Source organism: Oxyura jamaicensis, chromosome 3, assembly GCF_011077185.1.
Source record: "Oxyura jamaicensis isolate SHBP4307 breed ruddy duck chromosome 3, BPBGC_Ojam_1.0, whole genome shotgun sequence".
Classification (NCBI taxonomy): Eukaryota; Metazoa; Chordata; class Aves; order Anseriformes; family Anatidae; genus Oxyura; species Oxyura jamaicensis.
The window spans coordinates 97,214,276-97,236,073 of record NC_048895.1 but is presented as its reverse complement, the minus strand read 5'-3'; the positions used below and the strand labels follow the sequence as shown (position 1 = coordinate 97,236,073).

General features: G+C 37.2%; 1 protein-coding gene and 1 long non-coding RNA gene across 17 annotated transcripts in view; one reads left to right on the top strand and one right to left on the bottom strand.

Moving 5' to 3' along the window:
- DLGAP2 (DLG associated protein 2) overlaps positions 1-21,798 on the top strand; it is a 325,073-nt gene that overhangs the window by 194,010 nt on the left and 109,265 nt on the right. The gene's annotated exons all lie outside the window — the stretch shown is intronic.
- Positions 1,876-21,099, bottom strand: LOC118165329. The gene is made up of 3 exons (XR_004749993.1): positions 20,939-21,099; positions 19,527-19,529; positions 1,876-1,886 (listed from the first exon to the last, which is right to left on the bottom strand). It is a non-coding gene; the product is annotated as an uncharacterized LOC118165329 (long non-coding RNA).

Here is a 21,798-nt window from a genome sequence, read left to right as displayed (position 1 = left end):
GAGATTTCAGGTATAAATTAAAACTATGTCTTGTTGGTTTATCTTTCAGGTCTCCAGTTTCACTTACAGTGCTGAAATCAAGGACATTATTCTGCTTTTCTAGTGCCCATATGTTTAGAATGACCTTAGGTAATGCCGGCAAACAGGAATATTTTGTGCAGAACTCATTTCTGAATTAGAATGTCAAATATAGGTATCCACATGTGGACATGATGTCTGTGATCCCATTATAACCTGTGAAGGTCTCATTGGTGGAGCATCACCTCACAGTGCAGACTCCGTTGACTGTACTGAACAAATCTCCTTTAAGTATATGGCAGCTCAGATGCGTAGCACACATGTAGACACCTACAGTAAGTATGCAGCTAGGAATTAAGTCTTACCCATAATATCTTCCAAAGGAAGCAAGTATGATAGCCAGATGTTCAGAAGTTGAATGCCTTTATTTAACATGGTCAGACAGCTTGTTAGAGCCATTTGTTAGCCTTAACATTCAAGCATGGGGTAGATAGTGTAGCATTCAAGTAAACTAAACATGCCCAGGAATGGTGCTGGGCAGTGATGCCAGGTGGCATAGCCTGACCTACTTTTTGCGTCAGTCTCCAAAACTTGTCTGTGTACATGGATGCTTGTATACAATGTGTTTGTTGGGCATGGAAGAGTTCTGTTTGTCTCTACGCAAGATTCTGCTTCCCATACCTATGCTGGGAATGCTTTAGGACTTTTTTTTTTTTTTTTCTTTTTTTTTTTTTTCTGGGTAGCACAAGCAAAAGGCATGCCATAGACCAATCTAACAATTTATCCGTACAGCTGACTACACACCAGAACCTGGGAATGTCCCTCATAATTGTTTTTCTTGTTATTGTAGTTACAGCTTGTAGATAGCACTTTTTGTATGTAAACTTGAACACTTTTTCTTTGTATCCCAGGTGATACAACCAGTCTGGAAGAGTGTCACGGTGCTGTGAATGAAATATAGTGATTTGGTTATTGATGAAGGAGAAGAAAAAAAAAAAAAAATACAAACAGCCACTGATCCAGGAAATCAGGGAAAACAGTTCACCTTCCCACAGCTTATAATGATGACTCGGTATAACGATGCAAAATTTCTCAAGATTTTCTAGCAATGAACAAAGAACAAGTAGTATGGGAAGATGAATGGTGCCATGGAAACAGAATTTAGACATTGCCTTGAGCAGGATGGCACCATAGTGTAGGACTAACAGAGCATATGTAATCATTATGTTAAATATAGTCTAAATTTGAATGATTCTTACATGAAAATACAGCTTAACTCACTATGTTTATGTTAGCCTATTTTCTAAAAAAATAAAAATAAAAATAAAATCAACCCCTACAAAGATGTAACTCACAGGGTACTGAAATATGAGTTTGTTACTTTATAGTGCTGTGCCTATTGACTTTTAGAGGTAACTCAGGTATTTTTGTGTTGTATTTGAATATGTTCTCCAGTTTGATTTATTCGTATTATTTTTACTGAAGGAATAATACAGTTAGCTTTAAGTGTGCTGAAAATCTCTCTCATCACCCACTTCAGTGCAAACTGAAATTATGACAGCAGATAAAAAAATAAATTCAAATGATCCTATGCAGACAGCCTAGTCAAAGGAAAACAGCTAGCTTTTACAGTAAAATATGGATTTGGTGAATAGCAACATTTTTTTTAATAGCTGTGTTGCCATCTTCTCTTAAAATTACGTCAATTTAAATGAAAAGCAGATTGTTTCCCTTATTTCATTCTTTTGTTTGTTTTGCACATGACTTTTACACCAAGTGTTGCTGAAATGTTGCAGCTACCAACAGATTTAGGTGTTTGCATACTGTGTTGAGTTTTTATATTGCACTGTCTTTATTAACAGTATAATCTACTCCTATATTTTTGAAAATCTTACCACCATTCTGATCTGTAAATAGCAGACTAGTGAAATAAAATTCTATATCCAAAAGAATTGTACAGGATTTAAGCTTATCTCCCTACTGTTTTTGGATGAGGTGTAATAGTATGCTAGGATAACCAGTGTATGTGTGTTTTAGGATATAGGACACAAAAATGAAAACAGTGCCTGACTAACAGTTACTTTGGATTTTGTTTTATAACCACTATATTTGCAACCATTATATTTATGAACCTGTGAGCTGGAGAGGGGCAGGCAGAGCTTGGGGAGGTGCAAGGGCAGCTGTTTGGGTCTGTCCGAGCAGTACAAGAGCAGGAGAATGTACCATCTTTCTGGCACCCACTTAGCTCCATCTTCTCAGCAGTGCTTTTGATGGGCCCATCAGAGCCGCTTTGGCAAGGAAGGCCTGAATATAGTCAAAAAGAGAAACTCGGAAGCTGTTTTCAAAGAGTACAGCTGTATTTAATGTTACAAAGATTGAGTAGCTCAGGCAGAACTACTTGCCCAAGGTCTCAAATCAAACCAGCAGCAAAAACAGTAATTAGGATCCATGAGTTCCTTATTCACAGCCTTCACTCATTTGCCCAGATGCTGCCACTTCTCCATTCCTTTTTTTTTTTTTTTTTGATTTTTTCTTCCCCAGAAAGTTAACTGCAGTTGTAAATTTTAATTCATCTCCCTTTGAAAGACCAGAGCATGAAAGCCTCAACATGCACTGTAAAGCATGGGCAGTAGTACTAGCCTGTCTCTTGAAAACTGATAATAGGATATTGAACTCAGTTTTGCAAGTTAAAATGAAATATTTATCATACAAAGTTTTGGGAAAAAGATACTGAAAGGTCACTTTTTCCATTGTGGTCTAGCAGCAGAAAGGACAGCACAGATTTTCAGAGAATAGCTAAGGCAAAAATATTGCTTCATTCCTTAACCTTGCCATGCAGTCTTCATTTAGTCCATCAAACTGTGTCCTACTGCCATTCATCCCCTCGGCTCCATTGTCATTCACCTTCAAAAGCCATGCTTCACATTTCCTACTTATTGTTTTTCTTTTCATTAATTCCTCATGCTTGCAGGGGTGCCTTTCTTGCAGGCCCAACAGCAGTTCTGTGGAATTAAATTCTCTGGACAGTGAAGTGTTATCTAACTTCTTCAACTTTTCGATTCCCTATCCAGAGGTGAACTTCTTTTAAAAAATGTTGTGGGAATCTTCCACACATTCCTATGTGATAGAAGTTAAAATTTTCCTGGACCCCATTTTGCCAGCTGATTGCCTGTGCAAAACCCTGCAAAATGTGTGTTGTTTTTTTTTTTTTGGAGATTGTTTGATTCTTTTTTGCAGCTTTCCGGTTGCTCAGACATGAATAAGTTAAGCCTTCATATTTGTTATCATTTCAGACTTGCAGTCACTGCTCTTTTTGACTCCTGTCTGTCCTTTCCTTGCATTTTGGTCATTGTCATCATCTTATATTTGTTTCTAGAAATGAAAGAAAACCTCAGCATGAAGGAAGAGATTCTCTTCTACAACAGTGTACTCCCTCTCTTGAATTTCCCTTCACATATTTCTATACCTTACAAAGCACAATTAATCTTTTTTATCTTTAGGAATTTGTAGTTCTCCTTCTTATTGTTATTTGCAGAGAGGTAACACTCCAAGCCTTACATCTAATTCCTTTTGCACTGAGTACCCTACAAATGTGGAAAATCAGCTCCCTGTTACAAACACATCACTCTCCAAATAGAAGACCCAGAGTGAGAAGAGATGGTATGCAGTGCAAACGGCGTGATGTTCAGAAAGCAAAAAGAAAACAAAGAAAAAGCAAGTTGCAGCTGTTTTATTGTAGTGGAACCTGTACAAATCATCAAGAGGAATACCAGAATAGTAGGGGGAAAACAGTACAAAATGAACAAATGGAAAAGGAAGACGAGCTGACAACATTTCATCTCATTTTTTAACTTTGATGCACAGTGCTGGCAAGTTGCGTGTAAATATTAACATTTTATTATAGCAGGAATAGGCCCCATATAGATAGTGACTCAGATTGAGGATACTCTGGAACATAGTTTGAGACCTAGAATAAAAAAGATCCATTGTTTGTCTGGTGAGTCATTGATAATGCAGAATATTATCCCCAAAGTATATTTTTCCATTGACTTAGTTACTTGGAATACAGTTTAAGCAATGTTTTTAAGTTTTGGAAAGCATTCTTTTGTTTTGTTTTGTTTTGCTTTGCCTTTCTCACAAGGTTAGCTTTGCCTAGAGAATTACAAAAGTTGGCATTGCAAAAGTTTCAGGACTCCAGCCATGTAGTAAACTAAATCCTATTTTTCTTGTGAATGTTTAAAAACAAAAAATCAAACAGCAGGTGATAACACCACCTACTGCAACTTTTTAGCCCACACAGATGGAAAATGCAAATCAATTCATATTAATTCATCAAGCAGAAGTCATTGTCAAGAGTAAACAATGACAGGTTCAGTTTGGCCAAAAATGTTATTTTGTGTATGTATTAGGATATTGATACTAAAAGTTACTTGAAACTGATTAAAGTATAAATAAGCTTTTATGTAAGCTTTTTAAAAGTTACTTTTCAACCTTAAAATTCTGAACTGAGTGTTGAGTTGTGAAGTCTTTGCTATTGTCTTCAGGTAGGCTTTTAATAATTAACAGGAGAGGGTAATAAGTAGTCATTAAGTAGTCATCCAGACTTACACCATTTCCTTCTAAAATACATCCTTATTTGAATTCTGCATTCCCCTCTGCCTTCTATTTCTAGGAATATGTTTCTATTTCTTTTCAGAAATGCTCTTCTATTTTATTTCATTTTTCCTTTCCCAGGAGGGCCTTTTTCCTTTTCATTCCTTCTTTTTTCTTTTTTCTTTTTTCTTTTTTTTTTTCCCAAACACAATGTATTTTTTTAAATAAGTAAACACTGTAAGTAGACCTAGGGACCTATTCATGGAGGATTTTGAAATTGCATTTAATTCTAAATCAATGTAAACCCCCCTTCCCCACAGATTTAAATTCTTCAGATGGAAGAATTCTAAGAGATTGGGTAGTTCCCATTGCAAGCCAGTCTCAAAGCTCCAGATGCCATCTGGTGGCTCTGTGAGCTGCAGAGGGAGGAATCCAAGAGAGAATTAGTTTCCCCTCCTGAGTTCTGTTAAGACCAAAACATTTCCACAAAACATTTTGACTCCAGTGAACAGGAGCCAGAAATTGCTGGTGTTAGCCAGATTCCTTTTTGGTTTTGACATGAAGGCTTGGCTTTATCCAAGGTCTTAATCAGTATGAACTTTTTAGTCTTTCTCATCTGATCATGAACTGTCTTTCACGTCATATGCTATACTTTTAAAATACTTCCTGAACAGATGTTGGCCTTTAACCCATTCCAAGTAATCCAGACAAAATAATATTCCATTTAAATTTGCTGGTGCTAACATTTTCTCACCAGTGGCTTATGCATGGCCAACAGCTGTAATAAATGTACTGACTTTTGGGGTATATTGATACCTCATGTTATGGGAGACTCAGAATGATAAAATGTATGTGAGATTAATGGGGAGAAACAAACAACAGTGTTGATAGTTTATGAGAAAATCTCGAACATCTTTAGATAAATAATCACCGATATAAAAAATGCAGTTTAAATGCCAGGGAATGTTAATTACTTACAGTTTAATGAGGAAATTAATTAAGGCACAGCGTAAGTACAAAGTAAGAATGTCTGTTGTTTTTCTCAGCAGATAATGGATAGGTTTGAAATACTGAGAAAAGTCGAGCTTGAGACATGCAAGGCTATTATAAGGATTATTTTTTCATGTAGAGGTGAGTTGGTGAGTTGTGAGCATGTTTTGAGAAGCAAATTAACTTCAAAAAGGAGACACCAAGAAGAATTTGGAACCATAAGAAATATATATATATATATATAAAATCATAGAATCATTAAGGTTGGAAGAAACCTCTAAGATCATCTGGTCCAACCATCACCCTACTACCAGTCATCCACTAAACCATGCCCCTAAGCACCATGTCCAACCTTTCCTTGAACACCTCCAGGGACAGTGACACTACCACCTCCCTGGGCAACCCATTCCAATGCCTGATTACATGTTTAAAAAAAAATCTAAGGAAGCCAGTGAAGTAAGTGTTGCATTCAGTGAAATCCCAGCAATGAAAGGAGGTTGGACATGTAATTAGATGACGAAAGACCCTACCAATAATCTTCTGAGAGGTTAGACCCCTTTTTTCTGGCCTCATTGCAAAGGAAAGTGCAGAAGATTGAACAAAACATGTGACTTATTAATGGGAATTACCAAAAATAGTAGAAATAAGTTATTCGCTAAAAATAAATAAATACATAATAATTAAAAAAAAATGTATGGGGTAGTTGTGGAAAAGTCTAAGGGAAATTTGTAGTAGTTGTGGAAAAGGCTCTTAAGCAGCATCTTACATATACTTTACAGAGGGATGTCTTAAACATTTCAGACAGGAACAATTCTAAACGTGATGCTCCTGCTTATGATACTGTCTAGATATTTTTACACTTTGCATTTGTCAAGAAGGCAGTAGATGAATACCACTATACCTGGAAAATATGCCTCATAATCTGTAGAATTACAATGTAAGAAAGTTTTATTTTTCAGTCAGATGTTTTCTTTCCCATAGATGTATGTTATTTCTCCTAATTATGGCCAAATTTGTAGAAAAGTGGAAACAAACAAGGGAAGCATCAGTGGCTTCTTGTGAAAGAGTCTCTGAGATAGTTTATAATAAAATACTACATAATAAAAAAAAAAAAAAAAAAAAAGTTCTGAAGAACTCTCCATGAACTACAGATTTAAATGTAAGAAAACAAACAAACAAACAAACAAACAAACAAACCTTTTATTCATACTTATAAATGTTCTGTTTAGGCTTAGGTATATCTCCAGGGGAGGCCAAATTCATGGAAATGGAAATAAATATATATGCCAATTAATCATGGCCCTTGAATTCAATACAAATTGACACTGCAGTCCTATACTGCCATTTGATTTACATGTCCATTTATTTACTATTAATGGTAAGTTAGTGAATTCATTTCTAGAAGTCTAAAATGTATATCATCAAAATATTTACTTTCCAGTTACATGAATCTTTGTCTATGCAAAAGTTAATTTCCTACTTATTGCACCCCAATGCTTGCTTCCTTGTCACTTGTATTGATTTTTCTAATGCTTTTGTTAAGCCCTGAAGTTATAAGTTTTCATAAAAAAAGACCAGGGTGAAACAGTCTACAGCTGTAGTGTTTCCACGTTACACCAGGCTGCCCTAACCTTCATTTCAGAGCCTTGCTGTCCCAAATTATGCACTTGCTTCATGCACTATTTTTGGTACTAATAATTATTCTACTACTAGCAAGTACTAGTAGAATGTCTAGTACAAATCGGTCCTATAATTACGTATGTATTAAGTCTGTCATTGTAACATCAGGAGACCATGAGCTGACCAAGGCACAACTATAGGGATGTTTCAAATTTGGAAGACTAGTACTTATAATCCATAAATCCAAGATAAGTGAATAAAGGGAGAAATTACTACAATATGCAGACCAAGTCATAACTTGCAGATATTGTGATAATTCTATGCCCGTGAGTTCTTTTACTGAGTTTTACTTGTTATTTATACATTTTAATTGTCATTTTGGGAAGAAGAGAGGTGTTGCTAAGTGAGAAAACAAACAAATGAAAACAGTTGGAGAAGTTTGAGAGGCTTCTGGATCTGCCCCACCTATCTAGAACACTGGTGTGGCAAAACAAGCCCTGTCAAGCTGTCCTGGAAAATATATCCCTGGACATATTTATATCGTAATCAAGTGTGATTTCTGTTGATTCGTTCTGCAGATAGGTTGATGTAGTTAGCTTCAGTACTGTTGGTAATACAGCTGTTGCTGTTTAGGGTTCATTGAAGGTTTTGCTAGGCACCCTTTGTATGTTCTTGGTTGGTAAAGCCTGAGTTGCTATTGCTTAGCAACTGTTGATTTCTAACCAGATTAAAGTTGCATGTGCTGTAATCATTCTTAATAGAAAGACATATGATACTGAGCAAGTGTGTGCATGTGTGTCAGAACAGAGAGCTGAAGGAGAGGGACTAAAACAGTTAATCACATATGGGAGATGGAAAACTACAGAAATGAATTTGATGGCATAGGAAGTCTTGCCTTCACTGCCTATATGATGCAGTAAACTTGTGAAAAAAAATGAATTGTAGAGTAAAATTTAGTGTCCCTTTGTACCAGTGAAATCATTCAACCAAGATATGTTCCCCATTTATCCATCAATCTGAAAACTTTGGATAAAGGTCCTTTGAGGAAAGATCCCTTCTCCAGTGAACTGTAAAAATATTTCCTTGTATTTGTGCATTTCTGTGATGCAAATAGCAGTAATGCAAAATAAAAGCAGAGGGTATTTAAACAGCTACTGGTCTTATCTGAAGGACTGAACATTTGCTTTGCACTGGTCTGAACAGAAAGAAGTTTTCCACTATCACAGGGCTTGTCGTGATTGCAAGTTTTCAGAATTGCAACATCACCGTGAGGTGGGTTGAGCCTAAGCAGCAGCCAAACAGTTGCTTGCTCACTCTCAGGCAGGAAGGCGAACACATTCAGTGATCGACTTAATGAAAGTTCAATAGGTAAAGCAAAAGGTGAAGATGCAAGGAAAGCAAGATGAGGAGTTCATTTACTATGTCCCATTGGCAAGCAGGTGTCCAGCCACTCTCTGGAAAGCAGGGCCTCAGCACCCATAATGGTTGCTTGGGAAGAGAAGTACCATAACCAATGTCCCCCCTTCCTCCTCCTTCTCCTGAGTTTTTATTGCCAAAAGTGATGTTGTATGATGTAGAACATATCTTTGATCTGTTTGGGTCATCAGTCCTGGCTGTGTTCCATGAGGGGGAAAAGAGAAAGACTTGGCACAGTGCAAGCACCATGCAGCAACAGGCAAAATGCTGGCGAGATACCAATCCTCTATTAGCCACAAATGCAAAGCATCTTGTAGACTGACATGAAGATAGTTAGTTCCATCCCAACCAGACTCACCCAGTACACACTGAAACTTTTCATCATTTTTTATTTGTTTTGCTTTGTTTCATTTTGTTCTGCTTTTAATAACAAGCAGAAGAGGGATATGGCCAGTGGTGACAGTATGGGAAACCCAAATACCATCTTTTGCTTTTTAAAATTTTCTTAGCTTTACTTGATGTTTGGTATGCTGTATCTACTGTCCTATGTCTCACTAAATATTTACTCATTTAAATTAATTTAATATCTCCAACAGAAGAAACTAAGGAAAAATCAAGGGCAGAACATAAAGATATTTAAGCACTTGATCAAAGTGTGGGGGACTTGTTTCTAGTCCTAAACCTGACTGATAAACTAAAAACTGACAGCTGCTTCTCTGAATTTGAACCAGTATCAAAATTAGCAAGTTCTTCTGAGGCAGATTTCCTTGTCTCTTCGACTGGATAGGAAACCTTCATCAAAAATTGATGCATTCCTGAAAAAATAATAATAATAATAATCAGGTCTCAAAGTGTTGGTATTTTCTAAGAATAGCAAAAAGGGAATTATTCCCTCAAGGAATAAGTCATGTTAAAAATTATTCAGGAAATCCAAGAAGACAGGATGTATACAATAAGGCATGCTATATTTTGAATAAGAAACTGAAATTGTGTGTACAGCAAGGCGCATAGCTCTGATCATATGAACTGATGTCCTATGGGAGATTATTCTGTGTTTAAGAACAATGGAACCTATACTCAAGTTTAACCCAAGAAACAAAGAAACACCTTCAGTGCTAGAAACTGATGGTTGTAAAGTCATTGATATATTCTGTTTATCAGGATGATGTGATTGTGCTGTATTTAGTTTTAGTTGCCTCTTTCACACAGTCGTGTTCTTCATGTTATGTTTAAACAAATGTTGTGCTTTCAGTGACTTTGGCATTTTCCTTTGGTCTGACTCCAAATAAAGTTTATCCAACTGAAGGTCTTGTATGAAAAGACTGCATAATTCAACTCAATTTGGCTTTTTGCTTACAGTCCAGAGAATGAATACAAAAAGTTGTATTACTTTCAAAATAAAGTCATTAGTAATCATTAAAGCAGCAGTCAAATTCGGATGGCACTACAGCTGCATTAAAAAAAAATTGGAACTGGAAGTCAAACATTACTACTAATCACTACCATTGTCCTGAAAGAGCAGAAATTAAATACAAATTTAAACCCATTTGAAATCCCATTACTGGGAGACCAAATTTGCTAAAAATGTGGAGGTCTTATTCATGGATTTCTGCAGAACAAATACAGTTTTGCTTTCTGAAGCACTCTCAAATATCCTTAAGAGATACCAGAATGACAGCCTAGGAACCACATCTAATTATATGGGTGAATAATGGGTATGTGGAGGCAAGATTCCCAATATCATCTTGCTGATGCGACTTGACTCTGATGGGGCGAGAACATGGGGAGCTGACAGGTTATTTTATTCCCCTTGCCCTTTCATTCTGAGACAACAAAGAGTAGGTGAAAGTTTTTTAGTGATGGACATGTCTCCTGTGGGAATCGACAGAGTTTGCTAATTCATTTTCAGCCAATGACTTTGTCACTACCAGCCTGGGCTTGATTTGAGCAATGCACCAGAAATGAAACTCTCAGTTTTCCATTTGCAGCTCCCTGACCTTTCTGGTGGCCCTACTTATGGCTTTGAATAAACAAAGACATGAAGAATTAAAATGGGCCCAAAAGCAATCATTTGTTTTCCTTTTGTAATGTGAGCTTAAAGACTCTAGGACAAGCTTTCTTTTTCTTCCCTGGCAAAGGCGTCCCTTAAACACAGCCCTGGCTCAAATACTGCCCATGTACTGCTACTATATGTAACATCCCAGCAAAAAGTGGGTGTCCTAAACAGATTTAAAGCAAGATTGCAATTCAATGATACCGTATTAAGGTAACAATACTGTCCAAAATATAACTATAAATTTGATGATGTTGTGTTTTCCAATATATTTTGTGCCTATGATTACCAGATTGAAGTGAGGGCCCTGCCGCACCATAGGATTGCTGGAGCTGAGCAAGGGATCTTGTGTCTCCCAAGCCTTCGTAACTGAACTTGTTTACACCATTGTACTACTAGCAAATACAAGCTAATTCCAGCTACTTTTACTGCCATGATACAGCTTAATGAATTTGACTTGCTTTACAGGCAGATGGATAGGGACACCAAATATGACCTGATATACCGAAACACATTAAACTGTCAGAATTTGATCAATTGTTTAAGCCTACACCACTGAACAATTATTTTCTTGAGTTTGTCAGTTGTGTAAGCTTCTCCAAAGAACAAGCTGGACATATTCCTGACCATGCATTGTTACCAGGGCAGTAAAGGGCCACACCAACATCTGTCAAAAGTACCTTTGGTCTGTTACAGATACAGGGAGCAGAAAAGCCTAGGAATCTACATAATGTCAGGATGCAGACCCGGCTCTGCATGGGTCTTGCATGGTCTTCATCAGAAATTCTTATATTAGCAAGGTCTGGAATCGATTTTGCATGCATAACTGAAGTAGGACTATAAGCATGTAAATGTGGAAAAAAAAATTTGTTTTCCCCCCACAAGTATAACAGCTTCAAATACAAATGCAGACAAGAAAAGCTGCAATGAGGTCACCCCCAGAGCCTTCTCTTCATCAGGCTGAACACCCCCAGCTCTCTCAGCCTTTCTTCATAGAAGAGGTGCTCCAGCCCCTTGATAATCATTGTGGCCCTCCTCTGGACCTGCTCTAACAGCCCCACATCCTTCTTGTGCTGGGGACCCCAGACCTGAATGCAGGACTCCAGGTGGGGCCTCACAAGGGCAGAGCAGAGGGGACAATCACCTCTCTCAGCCTGTGGGCCACTCCTCTGTTGGTGCAGCCCAAGATGCAGTTGGCCTTCTGGGCTGCAAGCGCAAAATATCAGTGTGTCTGTGTATGCTAAGTGATCACAGAAATACTTCCTATATAGTACACAGTTTCTAGGGCAACCAGCGAGGACCTGAGGAGGCACCCACTGTGTGGAGTGCTAAACAAGTGCATTAGTGAGAAAGCTCACCATGAGGAACCTGGCAGAAGCCTTTTCTTTGTAAAGTACAACCTTCCTGAAGCTGGTTTATGGGTCAGTTCCAAACAAATCCCATCTACAACTGAAAATGGGGGGGGAGGGAAGATTTTCAGATTTTCAGTTGTCAAGACTCCCTGTTTTGATGTTTTTTAAAGTTCCATTTTTTCCAACTTGAATGTGTGTTGCTTCTGATATCCTGTACCTCATGAAAAATGTCAAAACTATATGTAATTATTTCAAAACTACAGAAGTTGCTTTCATTTGAGATTTTAACTTTAAAAAAAATTATTAATTTTAAGTTGATTCTAAGTTGGGATTTTTTAATTTTCATTTGAAAATTGCTATGGGAAGGGGAAAAATTTTCTCTGCTGTTTCTAACTATTTTCAGTTCTATGTTAAAGACCTTGAGATACAAATAACTAGAGTAGAACAAACAGTTGGAGCACGCATGCATGAACAAGATATTCAGGTGAGCCTTAACAAGTGACATATTACTTGCACTTCAACAGTATTGCAGCTGAAGTTGGAAGGTAAATAAGAGAGATCAGGAAATATAGAAAAGAAAAAGTATGGTGGGTGGATGTTAAAAGGAAAAAGAAAAATGCAAAGCAGACCTCCCAGGGATATGGGAGAGGGAAAAATGGAACTGGTTAAAAGGGTAAAGATGAAAGGAAACAGATGAGAGAGCAAGACTTGTGTTACAAGAGTACTGGGGGGTGAAGGGGTAGAAATGAAGACCAAACACTAGGAGAAGATAGTAAGTCTGAGGGATGAATCTGAGCTGTTGATCATAACTTCAGTAATATCTACGGGACAATGAAAACATAGGACAACAAATCCCTGTCTGGCAGTCTTTGCTTGCTACAGTCACTCCAGACCTGTGGTGCTTTCTAGGAAGTAACCTTGTTTTGGTTATTGCTATTTTTAAGAGGAAAAAACAGCTCTTTCAAAAGATACTGGCATTCAGTATCTACTTAAATTGCCAAAAGAAGCTGCATATTACAGTTTATGTAATCATATTTACTAAATAAAAAAACATGAGCTGTCAATCATACCACCCTAGCACTTACATGTTCACAGAAGTCCTCACTAAAATTGGTTTGTGTAGGAATTAATATAGGAATAAATATATAAATAAATATATAAATAAATAAATATATTTGAGCCCTCCCTTTTCAACCTTTCACATAGAGGAAAACCCATACTCATTCTGTCTCTGGTAATATAGAGCTTCATCATCTAATGTCAAAAGGTCTTGCTGAGGGTTTTCTCAGCTGCAGCTACTGACAGCTAATTTCAGTCTCCTGTGGAAGTGCTGACTGTGCCTTCATGTCCCAGCAAGATCAAAGGTTTTTCATGGTAAATGTCGCCCACGTTGGTAAACTGGTGACTGCTCTGACTTGTCATATATCCCAGGTCAGTGTAATGAATGCATTAGTTCTCTAATGTTGAAAGATCTTATTTATTGAACATTTGAAAGACAGGGACAGTGCTCAGACATTTTGCCCTACTGTAAAACAAACCTGTAAAGACAGAATACCAAGACCAGCTAGTAACAATTGTTGTATATCTGACTGGTTTTTACCAAGTAGTCAAATAAACGTGGTATGAGCATATTGTTTCTCTAGGTTTAACCTGAAAGTGGAAAGGTCATAGAAAACATTCTTTGACAAACATCACATTAGAGATCTCAGACATTTTTAAGGAGAGTCTTAAAGAAACGCTTTTCATCAGAAAGCATTTGAAATATATTTAACAGACTAATTGTTGCATCTAGAGTGTTTTCTTTCTAAATGCTTGTTGTATTTTCTGTGCATATGCAGATGATAGAAAGAAGTTCATTAAGTACCTAAAGCTGTCCACTACTAAAAATATCCTGTATTTTCTTATCACAAACCAGGAAAATCCAGGGACTTTTTTTGCATACTGTTAGGAGAGGTGTAAGCCAAGTTATATGACTTGTACACTCCTCTCTCACTATTGAACCATGTCCTACACTTTGTTCTCATATTATTCCTCCCTTTGGTCTCTTTTAAGTATGTTTTCATACAATTTCTTCAGGCATTTTAATAAACTCAGTCAGCCCCTTACCTGTCTGACACCACAGTGAAGCCTTAAGTGCTGTGCAAAATCATGCAAACTGTGGTCCTGACCTCCATTTTCTATTTACTTCCTGTGAAGGCCCGAGAAAGACTTCTTGGACCTTCTCAAATGTCCACTGTGGAGGCCACTGCAAGTCTTTCCAAGAGCTGTCACAGTAGGTGGAAGATAAATGCATGTAAAAAAGGGTGGATTCTCAAGAACCGCAGGCAGGAAGAGCTAGAGATATTTTTTTTTTCTTTTTTTTTTTTCTTTTTTTTTTTTCCTGAGATATCAAGAAGTTTTGGGTTTGGGAATAAGGGGTTTTATTCACAATAATTAGATAATATATTCTTTATTGTTCTCACTTTATAATATATAAGATTTGGGATTTCTCTCACAGGTCCTGAAAATCAGTAAAAGGTAAATGGCTCATTCAGGAACTTGACACAGCCTTTCAGCTGTGCAAAATCAGGGAAGAAAGGGCTTTAGGAATTTCCTAGGCTGTTTGAAGTGCATGATCATACAGAGCTGTGTCTGAACGCAATGTGTTATCCCTGTCTCTCTCTGCTAGCAGACACTTGTAAATTTTGATAAGGAGAGATGCAGTTATTTAACTGAATTAATCATTTAAATTCCAGTATGAAAAATGAACCTAATGCTCTACAGCATCATCCTACACCTTTTTGCATTTATTGTTTGGAAATGGGCAGGGAAGAGGGAGAGGAACCTGCACATCTCTGGAGCAAAAGGGATAAGGCAGCTCAGAAAGCTCCTTCCAAGGAGCTAAAGGATGCTGGCAAGCTCAGAAAAGGCTGCTGTGGGGAACCAAAGCCTTTCAGGGTGATCACCACAATATTGCTAAGGCAACACAGGTTTTGTGGATAATTTGCAGCTGCCAAAAGCCAGAGGGTGGGAGTAGGTGTTGCCAAGACCAAGATGACCCCTGACAGCTTCTGTGATTCCCTGCAATATATTTCATTTTACACTTTTTTAGAGATAGGACCTCAGGGACACTGCCAGCTTCCTCTCCTTGATTTAATAGGCTGTGTGCCTGGCTACTTCCTCTGACAGACAAATTCTGGTTTCACAGTCCTGCTCTTTGGCACTGTGTTACATAAAAGAGGACAGATTCAATGAAGGCAAGAGACCAGGAATTCCTCAGTCCTGCTCTTCTGGAGGTGGCAGGGGAGGACTGATTGTTGGGTTTGAGCAGTCTTGTTAGTAACCCAAGCTAAGTAAAATGCCGGGAGTCTTCAATATTTATTAGAGCAATATATAAGAGAAATGTGTTTGTATTTGGAAAGCCAAACAAATTGTCTCTCTTGGGCACAACTTAATATGAATAATGAATTCTCTAAGTTATGAAATGGGCAGATGAAAATATTAAGAAAAAAAATAAAATAAAATAATAAAATAAAAAAGCAAAGAACTACATCTCATGACTGGAAAAATACATACTGTAAAGCCAATTACATTTCTGGCTGCTGGGTCTGAAAATGACATAGCAGAGCAAGAAAAATGAACAGAGAAGAGTGAGAAGGATGATGAAAGATTTAGAATGGCTTCACAATGATAAAATACTAAACAGATACATTCCTCAGTTTGGAAAAGAGATAGCTGAGGCAGGGATATGACAGATGTCTGCACAATTATAAATGATATAGACAAAGTGAATAGGAATCAATGATCCATTATTTTCCATCACAGAAGAACTAGGGGCACATAATTAAGTTATTGGGCATCCTGATAAACAAACAAAAAGGAAATTCTTTTTCAAATAATGCATAATTAAATTGTGAGGTGCATTGGCACAGGATGCGGTAGAGGCTATCAGTATAAATGGGCTCAGAGAAGATTAGATGAATCCATAGAGGATAGATCCATTGGTGGCTATTAAAAATGATGATCTAGATTAAACTTACATCTCAGGAAGTCCCTTAAGTGCTGATTTCAGGCAGTTGGAAAGGTTTTCTAGGCAATCTACATATTTGTCCTGCTTTTATGCTGTTTTCTCTGACATCCACTTTGGACCAGCGCTGGAACCAGCTTCTGGGATAAAGGGATCTCTGCTGGATCTATCAGGGACACTTTTATGTGTGTGTAAGGAAAAAATAGAAATAACCAAAAAAAGAGGCTGTGATGAGAAAAATGAAAGCAACTTACTTAAACAATGACTTCTTCTTACTGTTAATGTTTTCACACAGGCCTCTTGCAAAGGAAATCACAGTAATCTTAAACTGCCTAATATCATATTTAATTTTTACTTTAATCAGAATTTGCCTAGCCCTGCTCTGCTTCTGTGCATTTGCTCCTGAACAGCATGCCATCAAAATAATGACAACAGTATTCTACTATTTGACAATACTGCCACCTGTACTACATCTGTAGTAGTCAATTAAATGTTGCCAGGACAAAGTCCCAACAGATAGGAATTTGATTATTTAAAGTTTTTTAGAGAGGAGCCCCTGTCTTAGTTTTGACCTTGGCCAACTAATTTGCAATCTCTCAAATATCTCTCAAATAATTCCCAGGCTTGACTGGGAAGTTAGCATGGGCAAGTGACCATTCCCAACCCAGTTTGTATGGAGCCAGCCTCCTATAGAAGATATGGCAAAGTGGAACCATGCCTGCTAGCTTCATGGCCAGAGAACGGACCTTCCCCATGCCTGATTTACTATATAGATGTTGTTGTATTGATTGGATGGGAACCCTTGGAGTCTGGGCTAGAAAAATTTGCCACAAAAGACTTTTGCTACTTGGGGAAGGTCCAAGCTGAGCCAATTAGTTATATCACAGGTAGGGGCTGCATAACAATATGCGGTCATGCAGGCATTTGGTCATTGCACTTAGGTCAGGATAAGAATAATGACAGTTCTCAGTGATACATACCCTTTAGCAGATTGGGGATATCTTTGGTTAGGGTCAAAGGACAGTGACAAGAAATTCTTTAATTGAATAGCAGGCTACTGGACTTTGAGATACAGGAGATGTCTTTTCCAGGTATCTAGGTATCTTTAGTCTGGAGGATGTGATCTGGTTTTCTCTGATCATGGAGTGATATAGTGAGAGTCCTCTGTTCATACTCTGGACACATTTTATGCTTGATTATTATGTGATCAAATGAAGTTGCACCTGCTCTTTAATCCAGACATTTTCTTTCATCCATTGTCAGTGTTAATATGACAGGTGCTGTATAAAAAAAAGAAATTAAAAAACAAACAAACAAACAAACAAACAAAAACCAGCTATGATACAGAGCTTACAGGCTGGAAAAAATAAAATAAAATAAAATAAAATAAAATAAAATAAAATAAAATAAAATAAAAACATGCAGAGAAAAAGATCAGCGGGAGGTCCAGAGAAGGCCAATAACAAATAAATTAAAATCCAATAAACTGAGAGATTCAATAGCAGTTGTAGTTCTGTCTTACTCTCATATTGTGATTGAGAAGGCAGTCTTGCTGATGTGGGCCTTCTAAAGTATGTGAACAGCAAGTCTTTTGACACAGGGGCCTATTTTTTAGATGGATGGGTTATGGAGGAAGTATGTTCTGGAGATGGAAACAGCATGCCTGTTTTTAAGGGCAGAATGAATGCATAAGAAATGAGGGTCAACATAGAGACACATCTTGGGACAAGAGTTGGAAGGTGAAAAAAGCAAATTTAAACTGATATGTCAGGTTCAGAGAACAGATCGAAAGGTTAAAACTGAGATGATAAAATTTGATGGATAGATAAGGTGATTATCAAGCCTAGGAAAAGAAGCGATGGCAGATGGCTTGCAGGGCCTGTCAAAATGCTCACTTAGACCACACACAAACAGAAGAGAACAGGGTAGAAGAAATAATACCTCTGTTAGCTCATACAGAAATTTCACTTCCCTGACAACAAACATAAAGTAATATCCTACTGACTCACAGTCCAGTACCAAGTGCAGTTCAGGCACAATGAAAACTTTACCCCAAGAGATCAGCTGTGTCTTCTTTACCCAGGTTATACAGGGATGCCCTTCAGCAGTTGTACTGCAACCTAATCTCTAGACACAGAAAAGCAGATAGAAGAACCTAAGGCTACCTCCATGCTTGATCACTCATCAGAAACACCCTGCATCATGTGAGCAATGGCACACAGTCATCCCCACTGCGGCACACTCCCTTGCTCCTTTGGCCCGTGTCAATGAACGTTTCTGAGGCAGTGTCTCTTCAGCAAGGTGAGGAAGAGCTGGAGCCGAGGCACTTTCCGAACAGACATCCAGCCTTTTCTGAGGACAAAAGCTGATTGCAAGCACTGGCCCATTTCATTTCCCACTGTAGTTGTAGTAGCCTCAGGGTTGAATAAGCAGTCTGGATCTGTCAGGCTGGTTCCAGCTCAGCAATGTCTCCTGATATTTTGAAGCTTAAGTCTGGAGAACTGCAGCTGTGAAAGCTTCCTATCACAGTCTCAAGTGTCATCTGTGCAGCGTTGCACTGGAATGCATGACAAATCCAGCAAGTTTTTCAGAAAGAAAAAGAGATATTAAATGTAAATGACAGTTTGCGCTCTCTTCTTTGGGCAGATCACAGCATCATTTTACTATACATCCAGCTTTCACAGAAGCAGATATCTCTCTATTTTTAAATCCTATCATTTTTGTCACTATTTTGAGCCCTGTTGAGAGTGAAGAAATTTCCCACTATTTTTCATTTTCAATTTCAGACACAAGTTTTTGCCTTCTATTTAGACCAGTCTGTGATGTAGCAGTTTGTACATGTAGAAAGGATTTTAGCTAGTAATTGTGGCCCTTGTCTTGCAGCTATTTGTTCTTCACATTGTTTGAAACCTTACATTGTAAATCATCCTAGCTTAGTAATCTCATATTTCTTTGCAATTCATTGCCAGTCAAAACACTCCAATCTAAAACCACCATTTTTATGCATATCCAGTAGCGTAAAACTTTCTACCAGCAGAACCATCTTGACCAATGGGCAAGCTGAAATACTACTGATCTGTGAGGCAGAGGAGGTGAATGACATAAAATGAATACATGCATTTTATGACACTTGAATTTTAGCATGCATGAGAATTCTGTGATGATCTGCCTTGCTTCTTTGCCATAAGATATGAACGTTACTGCAGTGCTCATGAGTGGAAGATAGGCTTTTCATTTCTATGGTCCATAATAAAAATGGTAATTCTTAGGAAAAAAAAGTAAGCTGAACAAACAAAGACTATGTATGTCTGTTATTGAAGGAATAATATGACTTTGAAGTACAGTTCAACCTCACACAAAGATTGTCTTTATAATACTGCAAGAGCCACTGAGATTAATTTATGCTTCATAAGTGCAGAATACAAAAACTGAATCTCTTCAAGGGCTGAAGGCACTGACAGTAGCCTTTTGAAAAGACAGTCTAAACAATGAATTAGTGATGTGAATAGGTATAGTAATAAAGTATAAAGAAATAAGAACTCCTCATGTTTAGGAAGTAAACTAATCACTAAGAGCTACTCATATCCGTCATGCAGATTCATAAATCTCAGTATATCACAGGGGAATTCTAAGTTCCTTAGAAACATTTATGATTGACCCTCTACAAAACAGAATACTGCTTTTTTTGCAGAATGGAAGTTCTAACTTTTTGATATTTTCTATAGGCTTTTTAGACAACAGACTCACTGATGCTAACAAATGTGTTCATACAGGATAGCTATCAAAAAGAAACAAATTATAAGTTAATTCTACAAGATAACTGAGGCAGAAATAATAACAGAATTGTCCAAATTTATACAGGAGTCTTATGGCAAAGTCTGAGTTATGGATCTAGTTGCATGGCCTTTATCTTTCATTTTGAAAATGAAATTGCGTCTTTTTCTCAAACATATCAAACCCATAAATATCTACTCTAGCTTAGACCATCCCTGGAATTTTAGTCTAGTTTTGAACAGTGTTTGTGAGAATAATGCTGACCTCTGGCACAGGAGAAATAATGTTATGCATTTTATTTTTTTAGATCATTCTGTAAGTGTTTCTGAATACATTGTATAATTTTGGAATGAATCAATCAATCCTTTTTCAAAAATACAAAACTATTGTTTCAATGTAAACCTGTTTTACTGTGAAGTTTTAAGTAAGATCAAGTTACTTACATGAATATAAAGGATCCTTCTGAATATTTTTTGTTATAACTTTCATTTGATTCGTTACTCCTGTGCAGCCAAATTAGAGGATACGCATATGAGTTATACAATATAGCCAAATCACATGAGCAAAGTCTCCATGGAAACTGCCTAATTTGTGCTTTTATTTAATTAGAGTTGTCCATTACCTCTCAAAATGAAATTTAATTTGAATTCATATGCCAGTCATTTTTTAAATTGTGTATGACTTTTTATCCATCACTTAACGAGATCTCTAGTAAGCTGTATTCTAGCAGAGTGAGTTTATAAACAAGATGTTTGTTTGACAGATCAGCTTTTCCAACTTTCTTAACATCCTCAGGACTTGTTTTCTATGCATTATCTATGCTATATTTCCCATTGGTATCTATTGTATATTCTTAACCTCAGGAATTGTCTAAACCAGGAACAATATTTTGAGTGTCTACATTAATATATTCAGTCATTTTGCTTTCAGTGACATATTTGCCAAGAAATCATAGTATAAATAAAAAGTGCAAGAAAGACCAAGAAATATACAAAATGCGTGTATTTGTCAAATGGAGCAATAAACCAGGCAAAATGGTGTGTCCTGTAAGCCAAACCAAACCAACTAATCAAACAAACAAAAAAACAAACAAAAACAAACAAACAAAAAAAACACATGTCTGATAAAGAGATTGAGGTATTTAGAAAAGTTTGAGTTGGGTCAAACTTGCAGAGATATCTGCCTGTGAGTTATTTAGAAGTCATCAGTCCTCAGTCATGCACAACAGAACCGTGTTCTGTAATATATGATTTTGCCTTTCTTTGAGGAATTGCTGGTTGAACATATAGTGGTGGACTATGGAGTACTTCATTCTTTCACTGCTCTGAGATGCATATGTGCTTGTAGCACATATGGAAAGAAAGAGTATAGCAGAAGGCCATATGAATTATATGAAACTACTTCCATTTGGCTAAAACACTTGTAAATATGAAAACTGGGGCAAAAGCATTAAAAAATGATAAATAAAAATGTATTTTTGTGTATGTACATGAAACATATTACTGTGATATTTTGCATCCTAATCTATATATTCTCAAGCCGTTCTTGTAATCTAAGTCTTAACTGACTCTGTTATAGCTCCATGTTTGAAACAGAAGATTTAGATTCAAATTAATTTGTATGCTAGCATGATGAGAGTGAAAGGCAGAGGCAACAAGCTGCAATTCTGAAAGTTACATAGGCAGGGTAGCTAAGAACTGCACTCAGGCAGGCCACTTAGCGTGTTTCTGTGCACCTCACTGCATTCATACAGCACAGACATATTGTCTGGTCTTGAGTCACTCTTCCAAAATTACAGAATTTGCCTGTGGCACAAAAGTAAATGTTACTGATAGGAGAAAAAAAAAAATGCAGAATCAAAAAGGTGGTGAATAAAAAGTAGAGAAAGAGGCTTGAGAATCAAGAGTGGCATTACTGTCATCAGAGCTGGAAAGTACTAAAGGTACAACTGGAGGACTTACAATGATTCTTCCTTA